The 22930-nt window shown below is 36.8% G+C and overlaps 1 protein-coding gene across 2 annotated transcripts in view; it reads right to left on the minus strand.

Annotated features, from left to right (window-relative positions):
• The window catches only part of ANGPT1 (angiopoietin 1), a 286426-nt gene that overhangs the window by 157717 nt on the left and 105779 nt on the right, over positions 1 to 22930 (minus strand). The gene's annotated exons all lie outside the window — the stretch shown is intronic.

Consider the following 22930-nt stretch of genomic DNA (forward strand, 5'->3'; position numbering starts at 1 on the left):
TTCAGTCATTTGTTCTGAGTAATCTATTAACTTTAACTGATCATCTGTCACTAAAATAAATGTGGAATATTCATTTCTTTTCTTTTTCTTGTCATTAATTATATTTTAAAAGCTCATATTCAGATAAAACTTCTATTTTTTTTTACATTTTTTTCTGAAATAAAACTACTCTCACAAACCAATAAAATGCAAGAGTTATCAAAGAACCACTGTAACAATCTTAGCTGTTTCTACAGGTTGGAACAACCATTTCATTTTGGTAGTCTTTGTGTTGTTGAGTGGATTAGAGAGATGAGATAATGCACTGAATATCTGAAGTGACCTGCTTTTAAATCCTCAAAAGGATAATACATAACTGAGGACAATGAGTGGGTTTGATTGATAGTCACTAGCCAAAGGGTAAGATAGTTGGATGTCACATAAAACTTCCATTAAGTTCAATAGTCCTTTGATGCAGGATTATTCTATTTGCACTTAATAATATGGTAAAATTTATTGTGAAAAACAAATTTACATGTTCACATACACTGTAACATATATACACGTGTTTATATATATAATATGTCATGTATTTTATGCTTGCTCTCATTGTTCATTTTATGGATTGCATTTCTCTGAAAAATTAATGTGGAAAGAGTTTTTTAAAGCAATCTACAATTAATGCTTAAAATAATGATATATAAGAAATGTGATGTCTTTGTTTTGCTTTAATTCTTATGTTGGATAAAACAATATTCAATCAATGGTCTCCTTCATCTACCTCTGGGATTTTAAAATAATAATGAAAAGACTGAATCAGACATTGGGTGATTATCTATCTTGGAATATTAAGGAGCAAATTATTTTACTGGCTGCAAGACAGGACTACACAACTTATAAAAACCTTTCTCTTTTGAATATGCAATACTTCCTCACTACTTCGGGTTTTCAAAGAGCAAGTAGGTATTTGGGAGAAGCAAACTCCTTTTTTGTAACACAGTGTGACCATCCTAAAGATGTTTCATATTTGAGCATCTACTGTGTTAAAAATATGTACTGAGTCTTAACTCTAATATGATAATCCAGCTTAATTTATGATGTCAGAGAAAAAAGACAAATAACACAGGCAAAAGCAAACAGAATGGGTCCTAGAAAAGCTTAGATATGAGGAAACAATAGTCCAGATACTAACCTCAGATTTAATATTCTTTCCTTCATTTATTTGTAAATATTTCTTAAACAACTAAAAAATATCAATTACTGGGGATAGGATGTGAGGCTACACAGATGAACAAAGAGCACTTAGACTGTAGACAGTTCTAACCATTTAACAGGTACTAACTCATCTAATCCTCACCAAAACATAAAGTAGGAACTAAGAAAGACACAAGTTAAGCAACCTGCCTACAATCAAACCAGTAGTAACTAATGCAGGCAGGAACCCATATAGCATCTCCTTAGTTCATGATATTACTTTCTAAATTAAACCAATGCCACAATTAGAAAATATAAGAATAAGGGATAGAATACTAATTAATGGCTAAAATGCCCTTAAAATATTGTAAACTTATATTTAAAGTGAGCTTAATCTTTCAGGCAGGAATTCCACTACTAAGAGTATCTCAGGAATACATTTGGACAGAATTACAAAATTGTACTTTCAACGATGAATATTTCAGCTTTGTGTGAGATAGTGAAAACTGGAAACAGTCTGTATCAGTTGGCTTGCATTGGGCTGTAACAGAATAGTTGATTAAGCTGGATTAAAGAATAGTACTTTATTAGCCCATGAGGATTCCTAAAAAGAAGGTTCTAGCATTAGTTCAGTAGCTCAGGAATGATATCCAAGTTTCAGAATCTTAATCTTTACACTCTATTATTCTTGGCATAGATTTGTTCTTAGGCTTAATTCCTCAGAATCACAAGAAAGCTTTTATAGCTCCCAATATCTCACCTCACGCAATAACATCTAAAGTTAGGAAGAGGGCAGTTTCTTCAAGCACCTCTACCTTTTATCTAGGAGGGAAATCTATTTCGGAAACTTTCCTTGGTCGCTTTGACCTGGTTTGTGCCTCATGCCCAGTGCCTTACCTATAAGGGAAGTTGAGAAAGAGATTGGCATTTCCAGACTGTATAATGGGAGGTAGGGTTTGCCAACAGGAAGATGAAGAGGATGTTGTATTGACAGAGTTGGGTCTGCCAGAAACTTTGGTGTCTAAAAATAGAATACCCATGTAGTATAATCCAGTGCATGCTGCTATTATAAAAGTCAATATGCTAAGAGGTAGAATACATGAGGAATATATACAAGGTATTGAAAATCTGAAATATACAAAGGACATATACTAAAATGCTAACAATGGTTATCTCTTTATAACAGAATTAGAGGGGTATATTTACTTTCTTTATATTTTTTTATATTATATAACATTTCAAAATTAACATAAATTACTTTTTAATAAAAAGACTGTTTTAAGCTTTGAAAAACAATATAATTCAGAGAGAAAAATTATTTCCTATCAAAATATTAATGTTCTTTGGCTAAGCTTGGAAGCAGAGTTGAGTAGTCAAAAAATGAACAAAGACATTTTTATCAAAATTTGTTTTGCATTACTGTCATGAAGAAATGAAAGAAAGACAAAAGAGAAATCAAGCAAAAATGGTCACTGGAGGATTTTAAAATTAGAAAAATAAAAATGTTTTGTTAAGAGATGATGATACAATCAAAGCCCTAAAGAAAGGGCTGTTGCAACTTAATATATTGTAGGCATGGCCCTATGGATTTCTTCTCTTGTGAGAATGCCTTTCACCCTTGCCAAGATCAGCTTTATGCTGGCCACAAAAATTAAAACCATTTAAGGAAAGAAGAAAAATACTTTTATTTTGGGGAAAGTAATTCACAGTTTTAACAGCGTGATGATATTGCCATTATATTAGTATTTGTTTAAAATAAATGGCTAACACTTTTCTTGGTTCATTTAACATTTTAAATCATTTTAATTATATGTTATACATGAATGCTTCTCATTACAAACACCATCAAAGAATAAAATTAAAAAATGAAATGTCTGTTATGTTGCTTATAGCAATCCTTGGTTTGTTTCCCGCCAAAGAGATAATCATTGTTAAATTTAGGATTTATCTTTTCAAACCTTTTCTATATATTCACATTTTTTTAAAACCTCAGTTCAATCATACTATACACATTGCTGTATAATAATATGTCTTGTATATGTGTCACATACAGATCTCTCAAAAATTTTTAGCAGCTATCAAACCTATTTAAACACTCTTCTGTTGATGGACATTTAGATTGTCCCTAATAATTTCCTTTTATAAAATGCTTCAGTGAACATTTTGTACATCCAATTTTGTTCACTTGGTGGATTGTTTAGTAATATTAATTCCTAGAAGTGAAATTGCTAACTTTATATATATGTACATTTAAAATTTTGATAGATTGTGATACACTACTCTATAAAAAGACTGCATTAATATCACACTCCAGACAGCAGACTTTGCAAATTACTGTTTTTTTCACCTTTAGCAGCACTGAACATGAACAGATGTAGGGAAATCACTATACTGGTTTTAATTCACATTTCTGTGAGTAAGAGTGAGGTAGAATTCTTTCATATATTTACTCAAACGTTTACACTAACAGCAGGATTTTGGATTTATAATGGCTATTATTCCCTATGGATACCATTATTATTTCACTCTTATTATTTTAACCATATTCATTGTTATTTTATAAAAAATAAGCTTTCTCAGGTAATTTATATATTTCAATTATAAAAGATATATATATATACACAGATATTAAGTGTAGTAAATTTTAAAATGCAGAAAAATTAAAAAATATAGCAAATATCACCTATAGTTTTACCAATTTAGATAACATATTAATTTTTCATGTTCCATTATATATGTATATATGTATATATGTATATGTTACATATATTATAGGTATGTTATATACACACCTATATAGAAACATTTACAGTGGTACCTTGAGATACGATCAGACCAACATACAATTTTTTTTTAAGATACGAGCTGCGACTTAGTACATTCACAATTTTTGTTCAATATTTGAGCGAAATTCCGAGATATAAGTTGTGATTTAGAAAGCTGCCGCTAGTTGGAGCCTTGGCAGTACAACAACAGCATCTCGTTCTTTTTCATGTTACCCGCAAAATCAAGTCAAATCTTGTGCGCTGTACTCATTCTTGCATCATTTTTGCATTTTTTTACTAACCTTTTTTGTGTGCTATCATGGGACCGAAGAAAGTGAGTATAAAGAACAGTGGTGAGAAGAAGAGAATGATGTCGATAGAAGTAAAGCAAGAAATAATAGAAAAACATGAGCGTGGTATATGAGTGATTAAACTGGCAAGGCTGTACGACTGCAATACATCTACAATTTGTACCATCCTTAAATAAAAGGATGCCATCAAAAGTGCAAATTCAGTGAAAGGATCTACAATTCTGTCCCAATTAAGAACAAATATCCATGAAGAAATAGAGAAGCTTCTGCTGGCGTGGGTGAAAGAGAAAGCTGGCAGGAGATACAGTGATGGAGACTGTAATATGCGAAAAGGCATGTATTATTTACAGTGACTTGAAGAAGAAAGAACCATCAACCTCAAAAGAGGCAGCAGAAGATACATTTAAGGCAAGTCATGGCTGGTTTGAAAATTTCAAGAAGAGATCTGGCATCCACTCGGTGGTGAGGCATGGTGAAGCTGCGAGTGCTGACGTTAAGGCAGCTGAGGAGTACATCCGCACATTTTGCTGTGCTTATCTCAAAGGAAGGCTACATCCCCCAACAAGTGTTCAACTGTGACGAAACAGGATTGTTTTGGAAAAATATGCCCTCAAGGACTTTCATCACTGCAGAGGAGAAGAAGCTGCCAGGCTATAAACCCATGAAGGACCATCTGACCCTTGCATTGTGTGCAAATGCTAGCGGTGACTGTAAAGTAAAGCCACTGCTAGTGTATCATTTTGAAAATCCTCAAGCCTTTAAGACTCACAAGATTTTAAAAGAAAAACTGCAGGTTATGTGGCACGCCAATGCTAGGGCATGGGTTACGCTGCAGTTTTTTATTAAATGGGTAAATCTTGTCTTTGGTCCTGCAGTGAAGAAATATCTTCAAGAAAATAAACTCCCGATGAAAGCATTACTAATCCTTGTAAATGCTCCAGCCCACCCACCTGGTCTTGAAGATGACATTCTCGATGAGTTCAAATTCGTGAAAATCCTCTACCTCCCACCCAACACGACTTCAATCTTGCAACCTAAGGATCAGCAGTTCATTTCCAACTTTAAAAAGCTTTGCACAGGCCCTGGCCAGTTGGCTCAGCGGTAGAGCGTCAGCCTGGCGTGCAGGGGACCTGGGTTCGATTCCCGGCCAGGGCACATAGGAGAAGCGCCCATTTGCTTCTCCACCCCCCCCTCCTTCCTCTCTGTCTCTCTCTTCCCCTCCCGCAGCCAAGGCTCCATTGGAGCAAAGATGGCCCGGGCGCTGGGGATGGCTCCTTGGCCTCTGCCCCAGGCGCTAGAGTGGCTCTGGTTGCGGCAGAGCGACACCCCGGAGGGGCAGAGCATCGCCCCCTGGTGGGCAGAGTGTCGCCCCTGGTGGGCGTGCCGGGTGGATCCCGGTCGGGCGCATGCAGGAGTCTGTCTGACTGTCTCTTCCCATTTCCAGCTTCAGAAAATTACAAAAAAATAAAAATAAAAAAATAAAATAAAAATAAAAAAAAGCTTTGCACAAAGCACTTGTTCCACCACTGCTTTGAGGTGACTGAGAATACAAATCTAACCCTTCAAGAGTTTTGGAAATATCACTACAACATCATGATATGTTTATGCATTATTGATTTGGCATGGCAACAGGTTTCAAGAAGAACCTTGAACTCGGCATGGAAAAGTTATAGCCTGATGTTGCAGACAGGCATTTCAAAGGATTTGAACCAGAGACCGAGACCAAGGTAGAAAGCAAATTAAAGATTTGCTGGCGGCCCTGGCCAGTTGGCTCAGTGGTGGAGCGTCATTCTGGCATGCAGGAGTCCTGGGTTCAATTCCCGGCCAGGGCATACAGGAGAGGCGCCCATCTGCTTCTCCACCCCTCCCCTCTCTCCCTCCTCTCTGTCTCTCTCTTCCCCTCCCACAGCCGAAGCTCCACTGGAACAAGGTTGGCCTGGGCGCTGAGGATGGCTCTGTGGCCTCTGCCTTAGGTGCTAGAATGGCTCTGGTTGCAGCAGAGCATCACCCCAGATGGGCAGAGCATCACCCCCTTGTGGGCATGCTGGGTGGATCCCGGTTGGGCACCTGCGGGAATCTGTCTGACTGCCTTTTCATTTCCAGCTTCGGAAAAATACAAAAAAAGAAAAAAAAAAGAAGATTTGCTGGCAATGTGGGAGAAGCTTTCAAGTTTCATTGAAAAGAAACACCCAGAAAAAGTTGCAACTGGTCGTGCTTCAGCTCTTTTTAATGACACTTGTTTGTCACATTTTCGTAACATTTTAAAAGGCAGGCAAAAAACAAACATCTTTGGATAGATTTTAATTCAAAAGTCCTGCAAATGAAAGTGCCGAAAGTGCATCCAAAAAGGCAAAAACAGGTGATAATTAAATGAAAAATACATTAAGCTCAGGTTAAGTTTAAAGTTAAGAAAGTGCATTTTTTTACAATTAAGTTTTTGTGGTTTCATTTTAAGTAAAGAATGTGAAGTTTTAGTTTTGTTTAAAGTAAAGAAAATGCAGTTTTAGTTGACATTTAGTGTTAAGAAAGTGCAGTGTTAGTTTACGTGTCCACAGTGCCTGCATCCCTTCCTCCCTCCCTCCTCCTCCGCCATTCACCTCCATTAGCCACACTTGTCTGTCTCCAAGGTAACAATACAGTACTAAATAACACTTTTTTCTTTTATTTCATATATTTTGTTATGCATTGGTAAAGTATACATGTGTGTTTCTTAATTAAAAATATGTCTTTTTCATAATTTAGGATGGTTTGGGGATGTTTCACAGGGCTGGACAGGATTAAATCTATTTCAGTTATTTTAAATGGGAGAAATTTGTTTGATATATGAGTTGACTGGTTTATGAGCTCTGTTACAGAACAAATTAAACTCGTATCTCAAGGTACCACTGTATTTTAAAAAAATTGAGATTATACTGTATATATTAATTTTTTACCCTTTGTCTCATAACAGTATTTTATAAATGCTATATTGTTTTTATATTAATTGGTATTCAAAGTATAGCTGTCATTTCATGAATTTGTTAGGCTTTTATATTGTGTTGAACTTACAAATTATTTAATATATTTAAAGTTAAAATAAGATTTGCTAAACCTCCTTATAGGTAAAATTTTATATTCCTCATATTTGTTTCATATAAATTACTGTAAGTAAAATTATTGGCTCAAGGTGTATAAATACTTTTAAATTGGGATTTCTATCTATATTTTAACTATGCATATGTGTACATGTTTTAATAATTTATACTTCCACAGTGATGTTATAGTGTTCATATTTCTATATCCTTAAAACAGTATATATGAAACATAGTTTTGAATCTTTTATTTCCATAGATTAAAGTATTATTGTAGGTAGAGCACAGAGCATTTACCTGGCAGCTGTGGCCGATGCTATTCTGTGAGAACATTCCAGCAAGGATAAACCCTCCCTGGCACACCCTGGAGGGAGCTCGCCCACTATATGGAAATGACTCAGCGCTAACCAGGCAGCTACCTGACCTGTTTTGGCCATTTGTCCTAGTATAACATCCTATTGGCTGAACCCCTGTATATAAGCTAGTTTACTTCCTGAATAAAGTGTATCTGCGTCACTGAACCTGGTCCCTGAAGTCGGGTCTCTGCATCTCCCTTGTCCTTACCCCCGGTGGGCCTTGTCCACATATTATCGTATTGTCATTCCTATAGTTACAATCAATATTGAACATTTTATCATGTGTTTGAATTTAATCATTTGTGTTTATTCTTTATTGAATTGTCTAGACATATTCTCTAACCATTTTAAAATTTAGTTGTCTACATTTTCACATTGACTCATAAAAGCTCTTTATATAGGAAAGACATTAATATATATCTCTAGTATCTTTTTTTATTTAGATTTTTAATAAACCTACCCTACATATAATGAACAGACTTAATCAAAACAATATGACAATATAAATATAAATGAAATATTTAAAAATATTGGCCTAGGTTTGGAAATTTTGGAATATACATGGGTAATGTACATGACTCAAATATGTATTCTAATATGACCTTTTTTTTTAAGTGAGAGAAGGGAATATAGACAGATTATTGCATGTACCCTGACCGAGATCCACCTGACAATATCTGGGGCTGACACTCGAACCAGTTGAGCCACTGGATGTAAAAGGGGAAGAGGAGAAGGAGGAAAGGGAGAGATAGAAGCAGATGGTTGCTTCTCTTGTGTGCTGTTGGGCAGGAAAGATATATTTGCTCACTTTGTTAAAGATGGCGCTGCCCACATGAATGGCCGTAGCCTAGATGATAATATTAATTGCCTTCTTGCTTGGAAGGGGCATGGTTATGCTAATGTGTATTGGGTGAGGGCTTTTGCGCCAAAAGGTTTTAAAAGGAGGAGCTAGGAGGCCATTGGGAAAGAGATTACATTGTTCTGTTCAGGGGAAGAGTGATTATGTTCTAGGAAGAGCCCATGGAGGCAGGGCAGGGAAGCCACCACATAGAGGAGGCAGCCAAAATGGCGGAATGGGGAAGGAGAAGCCAGTTCGTGAAGGAGAAGGAGATGGGGAACAGACTTGAATAAGACTGGTGAGGTAGAAGTCTTTGATTCTAGGAAAACTCCGATGAGTCAGTAGCTTTGTGAGCACTGAATGAGTGGGTTTTGGAGCCCTCTCATTCAGAGCTTTGTTTTACTCGCTTGCTGAGTGCGAGTCTAGAATAAAGGAAAATGGACCACCAGTTTTTGGCTCAATTGTTTCTTTACGATCTATCCAAATCACACCTGAACCTGAGTTGGCCAGGTGGCTGTAATGGTAGCTGTGAATACTGGCTTTACCTGTGCCCTGCCTGGAAATTGAACCTGGGACGTCCATAGGCTGGGCAGACATTCTCTCCACTAAGCCAACAGGCCAGGCCCCACTGTGACATTTTAAAGATATTAGAAATGACCTTCAACAGCCAATATTAAATAAGATTTCTTTTTGAGCGTTCCATAATCAAACTAGATGAGCATTAGTGGGCTCTTTAAGAAAGTTTTCGGTATATAAATGAAGTAAACAAGTATATATTCTTTCAAGCCTGATGTTTAAGTTTTGGAGTAAGATAAAAAACAATTCAAATCCTGATGCTATATGAACAAGCAAGCCACTTCTCTGTGCTTCCTTGTCCTCATTTATAATAATACAGATGAGTAATAGTATTAGCCATCTTAAGAGGATTTTAAAAATAAATTATGTAATTATGTAAAGGATGCAGCATTGTGCTAAATTGAACAAAACTGTTATTCCTTAAATTATAATAATGATTATTTTAGAATTATTTTTATTACTTACAAAGAAATTCCTTCTACCATTAAGTTCTTCAGCAAACATAAAAGAGTTTTACATAAAGTGTATCTCCTTTGGGAAACCCGTTTAAGTGAGTTTATTTCTGATGAAAGCCTGCAGTGTATCCATCTTTAGAGAAAGCGGGAGCATCTTTGAAGTGTTGGTGGCTCAGATTGATGTGTTCCTTCCTCTTTGGTGCTCATTCTTAGCCCTTGGACAATTGGAACAGAAAAGACATGGCCGGAGGGCGTTCTTTTCACAATGGTATTTCCACAGATTTGACCCAGGCCATGCATATGGCTCGCAGTAGGCAGATTTTATTTAAATGAATGAGATTGTGTCGTGTTTAATTCATGACACAGAATTTAAAAGCACACTGATAGAGCAGATCAAAACATAACAGAATGGCAATAATATTTTTATAAAACTGCAGGCTGCCCCTTCTAACGTAAGTGGATATATAAAATACCACACTGCGTAATTCAAAAGGTATCCTCATATCTAAAGCTGTATGTAAATCCCAAAGATCGATGAACTGCTTTCGACTTTCCACCACTGCTTTGTGACTTTCATTTCTGTTGCTCACTCACAAGGCTTCATGCACCATTTAATAGCCTGTTTTTAGAAAAAAGAGGATGGAAACGCTGTGCTTGAACATCCTGAGAATCTGGCAGCCTACCTGGACCTCATTCAAGTGCTCTGCTCCCTTGCATGGAAAAAGGTGGTAGGATCTCAGAGAGGAAGGAAAACACAATAGGAAAGTCTTCTTTAAAACACACACACATACACACACACCCATCTCAGAAAGCTCAGATGAGTGAATAATAGAAAACAGCCAACACTGCCACTTGGGGTTGATCGCTTGGTCTGTTTTTCTCTCCTCTCTCCTACTGCTTGCCTTTGGGCTCCCTCACTGCTCCTTGGCACCTCTAGGAGGGGGCTGTGTAGGGTCAGACAGGGGAAGGGAAAAGATCATCAGTCAGTTTTGCATTTTGCTAGTCATTCTAGAGAAAGGTTGGGTAAAACAGAAGACAATGAGGATTAGGGATTATCTGTGACTTTCAAAGACTATTGTTCTTCCGCTATTAAAAAATTCAGCAATGGGCTGCAAGTTCACTTTTATTTATTTATGCACATGGGAAAAGAGAATTCAGTAGGCATTCTCATGTTGTCCAGAACTCACAGCTCTAAAAGTAAAAGAATTGTACAAAAATACCATTCTCTAAAAAAAAAAAAAAGCAATTTCAGTCAGACACAATTAGAGAAAGCCGAAGTCCAGCTGTTTTCAAGATTTATCCAATATTAGTAACATTGTGGTTTTGCAATAACAATACAAAATGTGCTTTCAGAGGTGTTTTTCCATTTAATTCAGTAACTTCTAAATGTTTGCTATTTTATCCATATGTTTTTAGTTTGTGTACATTGAATACTTTTAAAATGTCATTTTGCAAGAGCTATTTGATGTTCAAGTGCTTTGGTTATTATTAGAGAGCAGAAATCATGATTTGTAGAGGGAAATTTTACAAGTTTGAAAAGATTGCTTTTGAGGTTTTACTTCACTTCATTTCCCCTGATGTCTTTTAAAGAGAAAAATTTATCACTCTGATACTGAAGACAGTCTTCATGCTGCAAATAGAAAAACAGAGCAGGAGACAGGGTGAGGAGGCGAGGGCTCTGCTGTCTTTATGAACTGCTACTGTTCAAAATCAACCCATCTAACTCCTTGAAAGTACAGCTTCAGCAATGAAAGATGTTTAAATAGTGATAATGAATTGCAAGTAAAGGGACTCTTATCTTTGGAATTTTGAAGTAGACCACGAAGCAGTGCAAATTTAGTTTAAGGCTTACCTCCAAAGCTGAACTTTCATCTTTTATATGTCAGTCTGTGCTTGGGGGCTTCAGGAATACATAATGAAACTTCTGAAGCCTGGCTAATCGCATATATAAATAAAACTTAGAACACTTTACATAAAATCCAGGAATTTGAGGTAAGATTATATTTTATTTTCCCAGGAGCACGGTGTCAGATAAAGGAAGGAAGGATGTGAGAATAGCACATAAATGTGTCATGGATGGCAGAATAATAAATCTTACTCTGCCACTGATTACTTCATTCATTCACCACTTTTTATTTTTCATTTACTCACTCATTCAGTTATTATTCTACTATTGAGAGTTGCTCCTCAAATTTGAAAAGATAAAGTAAATATGATCATAGATATAGCTCATTCTTATTCATGCAACTCCTTTCTCTGACAAATCCAAAGGCAGTTGACAAACAGAAAATCAAATGGCTTTTGAAGTAGCAAAGAGGATTCTAACTGGGAGCAAAGGAATGTTTTTCTTTAAAATAGCTCCAGGTTTCCTTCTTAACAGATATTAAACCCACAGCCACAAAGCCAATTCTTTCATTTCTGATAAATATAACGGTCTCAACTTTTCATAAATAAAAGCACTCTCTCACAAAGATTTCACCATTTTTCAGTCAGATTTTGCTCCTGCAGCACATCTTTTCAGCCTGAATTTTTGGGATGTAGGTTTGCTGATGGGACGCTGGCTGGTTGGCTGGTCCTGGACACCTTCTCTAGGCTCCTCAGTGCCCTGGCCGGGGCTCGACCTCCGAGGCTCAGAGCTGGTCTGCTCAGGACCTCCCTGTCCCAGTCTCCATCCACTCGGTCCAGGGCTGCATGAACAACAAGCAGGAACTGTTTTCCTTTCATTGAAATGGTTTTCCTCCATCCATCTTTTTGTGCTTTACCTTTACTCTTCCATGAGGGAATTTTCTAAGCACAGAACCAAGGCCAATAAGATTATAATATTTCTTCCTGCCAACATCCTTGCATTTCAACTGGGGTCACTTTTCCTACGAGAAATGCCTTCTTTGGGAGAACTTTTTAATGTCCCTTTCCCTTAGCAACTTGTTTGTTTCTTTCTAAATGTTCAAGACCCCAATTATAATTTTGTATTCATTTTACCTTCTTTTCTGTCTAACGAGAGTTGGGGCCTCATGAAAAGGGGAAACCATATTGATTGTGTTTATTTTTTAATTTGATGCATTTTAAATAGTACCTGGCATGCAGTAAACCCTAAATATATATGTGCTGAGTACATTCATCCATCCATCCATCCATCCATCCATCCATCCATCCATCCATCCATCCATCTACCTATCCATCCATCTGTCCATCCATCCATCCACCAAGATTTATTGAGCCAGATGTTGTGCTAGGTAATCAGAAAGTTGTGACAGACCCAGGGGAAAGTATTTAGGGCCAAGTGGGCCTCTTGATGCCCTTCAAATCACACCGCCCTGGCAGCTGCTTACACCACTGTGCACGCCAGCCCTGGACAAAGGTTAGAGGGGTGAAGCACAAGCAAGGACAGATCTCACAAATCACTAGCTCCTGACACTTGCAACAACTCTGAAAACATTTAAAACTGTTACCTTCAACTTCAAGGCTCTAGTACTCACTCTGCTAAGAAGTCTATTGACACTCTAACCCCATAACTTCCTCCCCCACCACTGACTCACAACAATTGGCAGATCTCAGGATTGATGGTCTAGGAACTGGGGAGAAAGTCCTTAGGTCAGGGTCCTAAGGCTCTGGAATTCCCTCCCTCTCAAGCTCTGCTTTCCTCTCCCTAGGGCAATGTGCCAAAACAGCTCCTTTTATTCCTGGTCTGCAAGGGACATATGAATATCAAAAACTTTATATCTGAACCTTTCCATTCTTCATTCTGCAACTAGGCCTGAATTGTTTGGATAGCTGAAAAGGTCATGTCTAAAAAACCTAGATGCTTATTTGAACCTCAGAACTCGCTAGAAAAAGATTAACTGAAATCTTCTCATGCTATCTTTATTATACACAACAGTAACTTTCAGAGTATGCCTAAAGTACAACCATATCAAGTGACTTGACACTGTGAAAAAATAGAAAATGTGGTCGTTTCTCCCGCTAGTAAAAATATATAGTCAGTATAAACTAAGTTTAACCATTACATATTAATCAAAGTACAAGTTGTTTTTTTAATGAAACTTTACTAATATTTGTTTATATTTCTCAAAAATTTTCCCAGTTATCATTTATCTCTTATAAAAACTTTTAAACTTTAAGCTTTATAAAATCTTATATAGTTTCTAGTGCCGATCAATTCTCATTTTAACTTTTTGTAGGTTTCTATATAAAAAACCATTCTCACTTTAGAGCTATAATGAGAGAAACAAAACTTTCAGTGAATTTGAACAAAATGACAGAATATAAAATTGTTAAAGATTAAGAAGTCAATATGCCAAAGTCTTGATTCAAGTGTTTGGCAAATAAAGATCTATTTTAATAATAGATCTATAAAAATACAAAAACTCACATAATTCTACTTATTTATTTGTTTTTTGCTCAAGGAGAGAATGCCTAGCACATGCCACGGTGAAAGAGAACAGTAGCTAATCTATAGGTTTCAATCACTTACAACAATGGCTTACAGATGAAGTTTTGATTTTATGTTGCCTCCAAGTTATTTTAAGTGCTGTTCTACAATTTTCTTTTTTTTTTCTTTTTTTTTTCTTTTTTTTCTGAAGCTGGAAACAGGGAGAGACAGTCAGACAGACTCCCGCATGCGCCCGACCGGGATCCACCCGGCACGCCCACCAGGGGCGACGCTCTGCCCACCAGGGGGCGATGCTCTGCCCCTCTGGGGTGTCGCTTTGCCGCGACCAGAGCCACTCTAGCGCCTGGGGCAGAGGCCAAGGAGCCATCCCCAGCGCCCGGGCCATCTTTGCTCCAATGGAGCCTTGGCTGCAGGAGGGGAAGAGAGAGACAGAGAGGAAGGAGGGGGTCGGGGGTGGAGAAGCAAATGGGCGCTTCTCCTATGTGCCCTGGCCGGGAATCGAACCCGGGTCCCCCGCACGCCAGGCCGACGCTCTACCACTGAGCCAACCGGCCAGGGCCTACAATTTTCAAAAAGGAACTAAATATAAAAAATATTAATATTGAAATAAAAGCATTGTTTAGTACATTTATTCTTTTTTTTTTTTTTTTTTTTTTTGTATTTTTCTGAAGCTGGAAACGGGGAGAGACAGACAGTCTCCTGCATGCGACCCACTGGGATCCACCCGGCACGCCCACCAGGAGGCGACGCTCTGCCCACCAGGGGGCGATGCTCTGCCCCTCTGGGGCATCACTCTGCTGCGACCAGAGCCACTCTAGCGCCTGGGGCAGAGGCCAAGGAGCCATCCCCAGCGCCCAGGCCATCTTTGCTCCAATGGAGCCTCGCTGCGGGAGGGGAAGAGAGAGACAGAGAGGAAGAAGAGGGGGAGGGGTGGAGAAGCAAATGGGCGCTTCTCCTGTATGCCCTGACCGGGAATCGAACCCGTGACCTCTGCATGCCAGGCCGACGCTCTACCACTGAGCCAACCGGCCAGGGCCTAGTACATTTATTCTTAATCCCACAAAAATTGTTAGTCCTTATTGTGATCTATCATTCAATAAAATCTAAATTATTCAATTAAGTTGATAAATAATACCTTCAAATATGTGTATTACACATAGTCAGTGTAAAATATGCTGCTCACAAAAATTAGGGGATATTTCCAAATGAATATGAAGTGATAAAATACCCCTAATATTTGTGAGCACTGTATATAAATCAAACCAAAATAAAGACTATGTAGAATATTTATATGCACATATGCAGGTAAAAAAAATTCTATACTTAAAATTGAAATAATCTCTCTGTTGAATACCAAAGCAAAATGAAATCAGCAACTGGATTTCTATTATTTAAAAATGTATATAACCGTTTATATAGGTTAGAATGCTTTTTTTTTTCTTATACAGAGACAGAGAGAGTCAGAGAGAGGGATAGACAGGGACAGACAGACAGGAACAGAGAGAGATGAGAAACATCAATCATCAATTTTTCATTGAGACACCTTAGTTGTTCATTGATTGCTTTCTCATATGTGCCTTGACCATGGGCCTTCAGCAGACTGAGGAACCTGTTGCTCAAGCCAGTGACCTTGGGTCCAAGCTGGTGAGCTTTTTTGCTCAAACCAGATGAGTCTGTGCTCAAGCTGGAGACCTCAGGGTTTTGAACCTGGGTCCTCCGCATCCCAGTTCATCGCTCTATCCACTGCACCATCGCCTGGTCAGGCAGATTAGAATGCTTTTAATGGCTATTTAAAAATAATCCAGCTCAAACTGGCAGAAGCAATTAGGAAGTACATTGGATCAGATAACTAAAGTCCAAAGCCAAGGCTAGATCCAAAATCAGTTGCTACAACTATTTGGAGATGTAATTAAGAACCAATGATCTTTCTCGTTTTTCTTTCTAATATCTACAGTATTGAGGTTCATCCTAATACTAGTTTCCCTGTGGTTATCTCATAGTAGGAGCCATCAGAGAGAGCTACATGCTTCCTTGTTTATGTTAGATCAGGATTTTTCCACCTCTACACTATTGATACTAATGACATTTTGGGACAAATAATTCTTTATTGTGCTCACCTGTACACGTAAAATACTTAGAATTATCTTTGGCCTCTACCCAATAGGTGCCAGTATTATTTGTGGTTGTAACAATAGAAAATATCTCAGATATTGTTGAATGTTCCCTGGGAGGAAAAATCACCCACAGTTGAGAACAACTGAAGAAAGCCCCTTAGTCAAATTCAAGGAAATTTTCTAAGAACCTCTTATGAAACATCTTCTCAGATTAAATTGACCTAAATTGGTTGGCCATACCTAAATCATTCATGGCCAGAAAGATTAAATTACTCATTAGGACTAATTCCCAGCAATAGAAAAAGAGTCAGCATTTCTTGAACCTTAGGGGATACATTGGCATGGGTTGGTTCCTGAATAAAGTCAGAGTTATATGAGGAAGAAACAAAGGGATAATAGATTCAGACTAAATAATCAATAATATTCACATAACAGTTTCTCAGAATAAACAAGAGTAACTGACATTTACATATATTTAAAAGAAATTACTCAGGTCTTCATAGAGGCAATAATGAGAAATGTGGTCAATGCATAATTTAAATCTTCATTGAGTATATTCCACACACTAGGCCACTAGGCATTGGAAACAAAGTGGTGACCGTGATAGTAGAATTTACGGAAGATACACTGGAAAGAGATTGCCAAAAGTATGGTGAATATTCAGGTAGCCAGGTGCCATGAGACTATAATCTTGCCCATTCAAGAATTCAGGAAGGCATCTCCAGGTTTTGACTGTTTTGTTCACTCTGTATTCCCAGCAGATGGAAAAGTAGATGTCTCATAGTAGGCTCTTATAAATATTTATTGAGTAAATGAATAAATGAATTCCAAAATATTAAGCTCTTATTTTGTATCAGGCACTGTTTAAGTAATAAGGATAACTTATTTGTCCAGTGAACAAACTAGTAAGAAGTCTCAGATAACGAGTAAGTAGATTTGGTCAATATGTAAAACAAACCTAGCTTGTGACATAACTAAGAACCGAAGTGTTTTCCTGTCTCAACCTTTCTCTTTAGTATTTAGTTGAAGAAGAAAAGTTTATTCAGCCCTGGATAAAGTGGTAGTGGGCATATGACTTTTCTGTTTATTTTTACATATTTCAGTCTATTGTGACTATAAGTTGCAAATATAGTCTTTTTTAACATTTTATCTTTTTTTATTTTTTTATTAAATTTATTGGGGTGACATTGGTTAATAAGATTATATGGGTTTTAAGTGTACAATTCTATGATATCTCATCTGTATATTGCATTGTGTGCCCACCATTCAAAGTCAAATCTTCTTCCATCACCATATATTTGACCCTCTTTACTCTTTCTTACTCCCTCACCCCACTTCCCTCTGGTGACCACCATACTGTTGTCTCTGTCTATGAGTTTTTGTTTGTTTTTCTTATCTGTTCATTTGTTGCTTTCAGTTTTATATCCCACATAAGAGTTCTTAACTTTTTCTTTCTAAATTATTTTGATTAGCATGACATAGTCTTAAGGTCCATCTATGTTGTCACAAATGGCAGTATTTTATCTTTTTCTTAGGGCTAAGTGATATTCCATTGTGTGTGTGTGTGTGTGTGTGTGTGTGTGTGTACCACATCTTCTTTATCCAATCACCTAGTCACCTATTGAAGGACACTTTGGCTGTTTCCATGTCTTGGTCACCATAAATAATGCTGCAATAAACACAGGGGTGCATATATCTTTGTTAATTAATATTTTCAAAAATTTCAGGTAGATACCCAGAAGAGGGGTTGCTTGGCCATATGGTGACTCTATTCTTAATTTTTGGGGGAAAGCTTCTATATGATTTTCCATAGTGGCTGTACCAGTTTATATTCCTACCAGCAATGAATGAGGGTTCCTTTTTCTCTAAAATCTCTTCTAACACTTGTCTTATTGATATTGGCCTTTATAACAGATGTGAGGTAGTATGTCCTTATAGTTTTTATTTGCATTTCCCTAATAGCTAGTGAAGTTGGGTATCTTCTGTACATCTCTTGGCCATCTGTGTGTCTCCTTGGCTATTGTTTGTCCCCATATATAAAAATTAATACAAAATTGATCAGACCTAAATATAAGAGCTGAAACAATTAATTACTTAGAACACTAAGTACTAAAATTATAAACCTTGGTCTTAGAGAAGATTTTATAAATTTGACCCTTAAGGCAAAGGAAGTAAAGGCAAAAATAAATAAACTTGACTATATCAAACCAATAAGCTTCTGCACAGCAAAAAAAACTGCCAACAAAACAAAAAGGTGACCAACCTAATGGGAGAAGGTATTTGCAAACAACACCTCTGACAAGAGTTTAATATATATAAAGAACTCATATAACTCAACACCAAAGAAACATACAATCCAATCAAATACAGGGGATCCACAGATTATGACAGTTCCGTTCCTACAACAGTGACGTAATCTGAATTTTGGTGTTAGTTGAAACAGATCACTTAGCCCAAATCACTTAGCCTAAATCACTTACCTATTCTAGCATGGTTGTAAAATCATAATCTAGAACATAAAAACCCAACTAAGCCGCAGAAAAAGGATAAGGACATAAATATACTGTACTGTACACCGTAGTGTAGTAACAGAAAAAAATGACAAAAAATGAGTAAGTCAAAACACTCATGTCTCAATTTTTTAAAGTTTTTATGGGAGTGTCGTAAACTCGAAATGCTGTATGTTGAGATTGTTGTAACCTGAGGACCTCCATATAGTCTTAATCCAGAAGTTGAGTGATGAGTCCAAGGTCATTATTAAAACTTTAAATTTGACTTAATGTTAATAATTCTTCCCTGCTTCTCACAGCTTCAGGCTGGAAGGCAAAGTCCTGATTTCTCTGTTTTCCCTGTCCCCATCCTCTAATCCTTTGTAGCCATTTTGTTCCTGATTTAGATAAAAGCAAAAATTAATAAAGCTAAGTTATGGGGATGTGAGGTACATTGTTAGGATGAGAGTAAAGTAGGTGAGACAAAATTTCACCCAAAATCTCAGGAACCAAGATAAAAAACATTTAATAAAATATTAAGTATCAAACTGATATTAAAAGATAATCAATGTTAATATCAACGTGAAACTATTTTAACAAAATATTTTAAAACCCAAAATTATTTTTAAATATCTCTGATACACAAATTATCAAATTTTAAAATAAAGACAGTATCAGTGACATTGCCCTGGTGAGCCATATCAAAGCCTTAGGCAAAGGAAAAACAATCAGGCATACTAAGTTAGGGCAGTGAATCTTGTGATAGGTCGATAAATTTGAGAGGTCTCTTGTAGGTATAATGTTAAAGTTTGGTGATTTTCTAGATGTGGTAAGATGCACAGTTATTCTAATTATTGGAAAGGAGAATATAGGAAGATAAGCAGGTTTGGTTGTGAAAGTCAATTCAGGAAAAATAATGGTCAAGTTGAGATTAAGGCTCCTAACAATCTTTCATCTTATTATATGTTCAAAGGGCCCTTGTTATGTGGGTGTAGGGTTTATGATAATGCTTTTAACATTAATTGTTCCAAACAGGAACCCTCTGAAAGGAGAATTCTCAATGGAGGCGATTCTTTGTATCTGGTTGGAATTGGTAAATGGGGCCCCCAAAACAATGGAATCCAAGTACACAGCTTCTGTGAATTTACTATGATTCTGATTAAAAAGTAGATTAAAATCAGATTAAAAATCAGACCAGCTAAAGGAATGAATGGGTTACTGTCTTTACAATTATTTCACATTCACATTGTTTCATTCAATCAACCTTTCAAAAAAATCAAACAACAGGTAAATTGTGGGTATTACCTTTGGAACAAGCTGAGAGTTTAGACATTTATGTTGCAAATTAAAAGCAGATAAAAACTTCTAACTAGACATATTTTTTGTTTGTTTGTTTTTTCATTATAGGAGTCTAACTACACTTTTTGCCAAGGCTGTCCTGTATAGATAGTGAGATGGCCATGGTTGTATGGCTGTGAAACATTTTACTATAAAATTGTTAAATAAGGCCCTGGCCGGTTGGCTCAGCGGTAGAGCGTCGGCCTGGCGTGCGGAGGACCCGGGTTCGATTCCCGGCCAGGGCACACAGGAGAAGCGCCCATTTGCTTCTCCACCCCTCCGCCGCGCTTTCCTCTCTGTCTCTCTCTTCCCCTCCCGCAGCCAAGGCTCCATTGGAGCAAGGATGGCCCGGGCGCTGGGGATGGCTCTGTGGCCTCTGCCTCAGGCGCTAGAGTGGCTCTGGTCGCAACATGGCGACGCCCAGGATGGGCAGAGCATCGCCCCCTGGTGGGCAGAGCATCGCCCCTGGTGGGCATGCCGGGTGGATCCCTGTCGGGCGCATGCGGGAGTCTGTCAGACTGTCTCTCCCTGTTTCCAGCTTCAGAAAAATGAAAAAAAAAAAAAAAAAATTGTTAAATAAAATGTCACTCTAATGACTACAGAAAAATCTCAATTCTCTAACAACAAAATACCTTATTATAACCAATGCTGCTGTGGGCATACCTTACAGGAAAATTAGTTGCAAAGTGTTTTAGTAAGGTATTAAGTGAACTTGCCTAATATATGGACAAGGTAAATGACAATAAATTAAATTTATGGAAATAAAGTAAAAAACCTTGTTTTAGAGAAATTGATCTTAAACCATTCTTTCTGATTACTGTTAAGTAGAAAAAGCTTTAATTTGTTGATGCCACTCCTAATAAATTAATAACAAAAATTTATGCATATATCATGTATGAGGGCATATCGGAAGACATAACTTTGAAAATGTGATAAAAATCAACATTTAAAATCATCATGAATCAGTTTCATAAATTATCTATAAATTGTTTTCTACTTTGCAATTTTTATAGATTACATAAATTAACCTATATAATGAGCACAAATTTAATTTGATATGTAATATGATATACACAGTTCTAAAAATATGTACATAATTAATCATTCTATTAAGAGAGAATCTTGACCATGCCTTCTTTAAACACTCAAAGGGGAAAACTGTGACTAACAATTTAGTTCTCTGCTCTATACCTCTAAGAATATAAACTCTCAGAATAGTTAAAACAAAAAATAAAACTTTTTAAATATTTTAATTGGTCTTAACATTTTGTGATGAATCATTGATATTAATTAACTGTATATATTAATTAGGGAAGCATAGAGATGAATTCACTGATGAACTGTTTCTTTGGAAAGTCATTGTTTTGCTTGGATTTCTTGTATATTCTTAAAGGCATTTTTCCAAGAGAACCATTGGCTTTTTTGAACAATTTTCTTTGTTAATCTCTGCGTGAAACATTTTTTTTCAGATTGTTTTTCTCTATTTAAAGCTTTTCAGGCTATGAATAATAAACAATATGTGAGTCAGTCAGAACTGGTTATTATTAATTCAAAAGCAATTTGCTCTCAGAAATATATAAAGTATATACGTGGGGATAGGAAACTTTAGGAATGACACATTTTCAACTCATAAATGGATATAACTAAGATGAAGTACTGGTTATTATAAGATTTTAGTAAACCTTTGTACTTGAAAAATGTAATACAATTGTGTAAAAATTACAGGAAAATACTAACATTTAGGAAAGCATTCAGCTCAAACACTAACACTCTCCTCAAAACAAGAATGTACCAGAAACCCCATTTTGTAAACAGGAAAATAAAACCCAAAATTCACACTGTCTTTGATATTCTGGCCAGTAAAATAAGATATGAAATAGAAATATAAAGTAGAACTTTTAAATAGGGGATTAAAAATTATTTGTAGACTGTCCAGAAATTCATTCATTCAATATCTTTTAACTGATTGCTTTAGGAATTGTTCAAAATGCTAGGAATATAATGATAAACCAGCCAAACATGGTCTAAGACCCTGCCCATCTTTAAGTTTCTCTGTTGCGTGATTCATTATTAGTTCAGTAAGTGCTACACTGCTCTATGGGACATCAGTATGACTAACGATAACAGAGACCCAAAATACCAAGGGCATAAACAATATGGAAAATCATTTTTCTTACACATAAATGTCAAGGCTCAACTGCTTAGATCTGTAAAGAAAGCTCTGCTCAACACTCCTAAGAACCGAGATTGTTTCCAGTTTTCAGCCCGGTCATCCCTGGAAATAATCCTCTTTTCCATGGTCCTAACTAGAACTCTAGCTATCATATATAAATTCCAAGAAATAAGATAGAGGAAGAAGGGAAGAAGAAACAGAAAGCACAAGTCTTCAATCTTTAAAGGCATTTTACTGGAGTTGTTACATCATGTCTCTGCTAGTGTCCCATTTGTCAGAATTTAGCTACGTGGCTTCACTTATTGGAAAAAGAGACTGAGAATATAATTTTCTCTTTTATTTTCTTATGAGGCAGCTACAGGCCCAGCAAAAAAGGGAGAGTTGTAATTCAGTGAAAGCAGGCATCAGGTAGAAAACTAGCAGCCTCATCCAAACTGGGCAACCATAGGTCATCTTAACATCAACCCATCACCAAATGCCTGTTTGAGCACTATTTCCAAATGAAGCATAATAAAGCTACACCTGTAAACTCACATCTTTAACTTTTTTTATGTCCCATTTGTCTATTAAAGGAAATCTATTAATAGTCACTAGAAATGAAAGGAAGTTTGAAGAAAGGAAAGGTTATAATGGTCACTTTCCATGGAGCTGACATTCTTTAAATTTTGTCAACTGGCTACACTGTTATTATTATAAACTGCTTGGAACACACAAAACAGATAACCATAGAATGCAGTCCTAAAACACACTGTTTGCTAAAACTTTAATTCTGAGGGCTTGCTGAACGAGGTAATTGCCAATTCCAGTTTTCACTGCCCTGAGAAGAATGTGGATTGCATCATTCTAAACCATCATGATTTAAAGATATCGTGTACAAAGGC

The sequence above is a fragment of the Saccopteryx leptura genome, chromosome 3 (assembly GCF_036850995.1).
Source record: "Saccopteryx leptura isolate mSacLep1 chromosome 3, mSacLep1_pri_phased_curated, whole genome shotgun sequence".
Classification (NCBI taxonomy): Eukaryota; Metazoa; Chordata; class Mammalia; order Chiroptera; family Emballonuridae; genus Saccopteryx; species Saccopteryx leptura.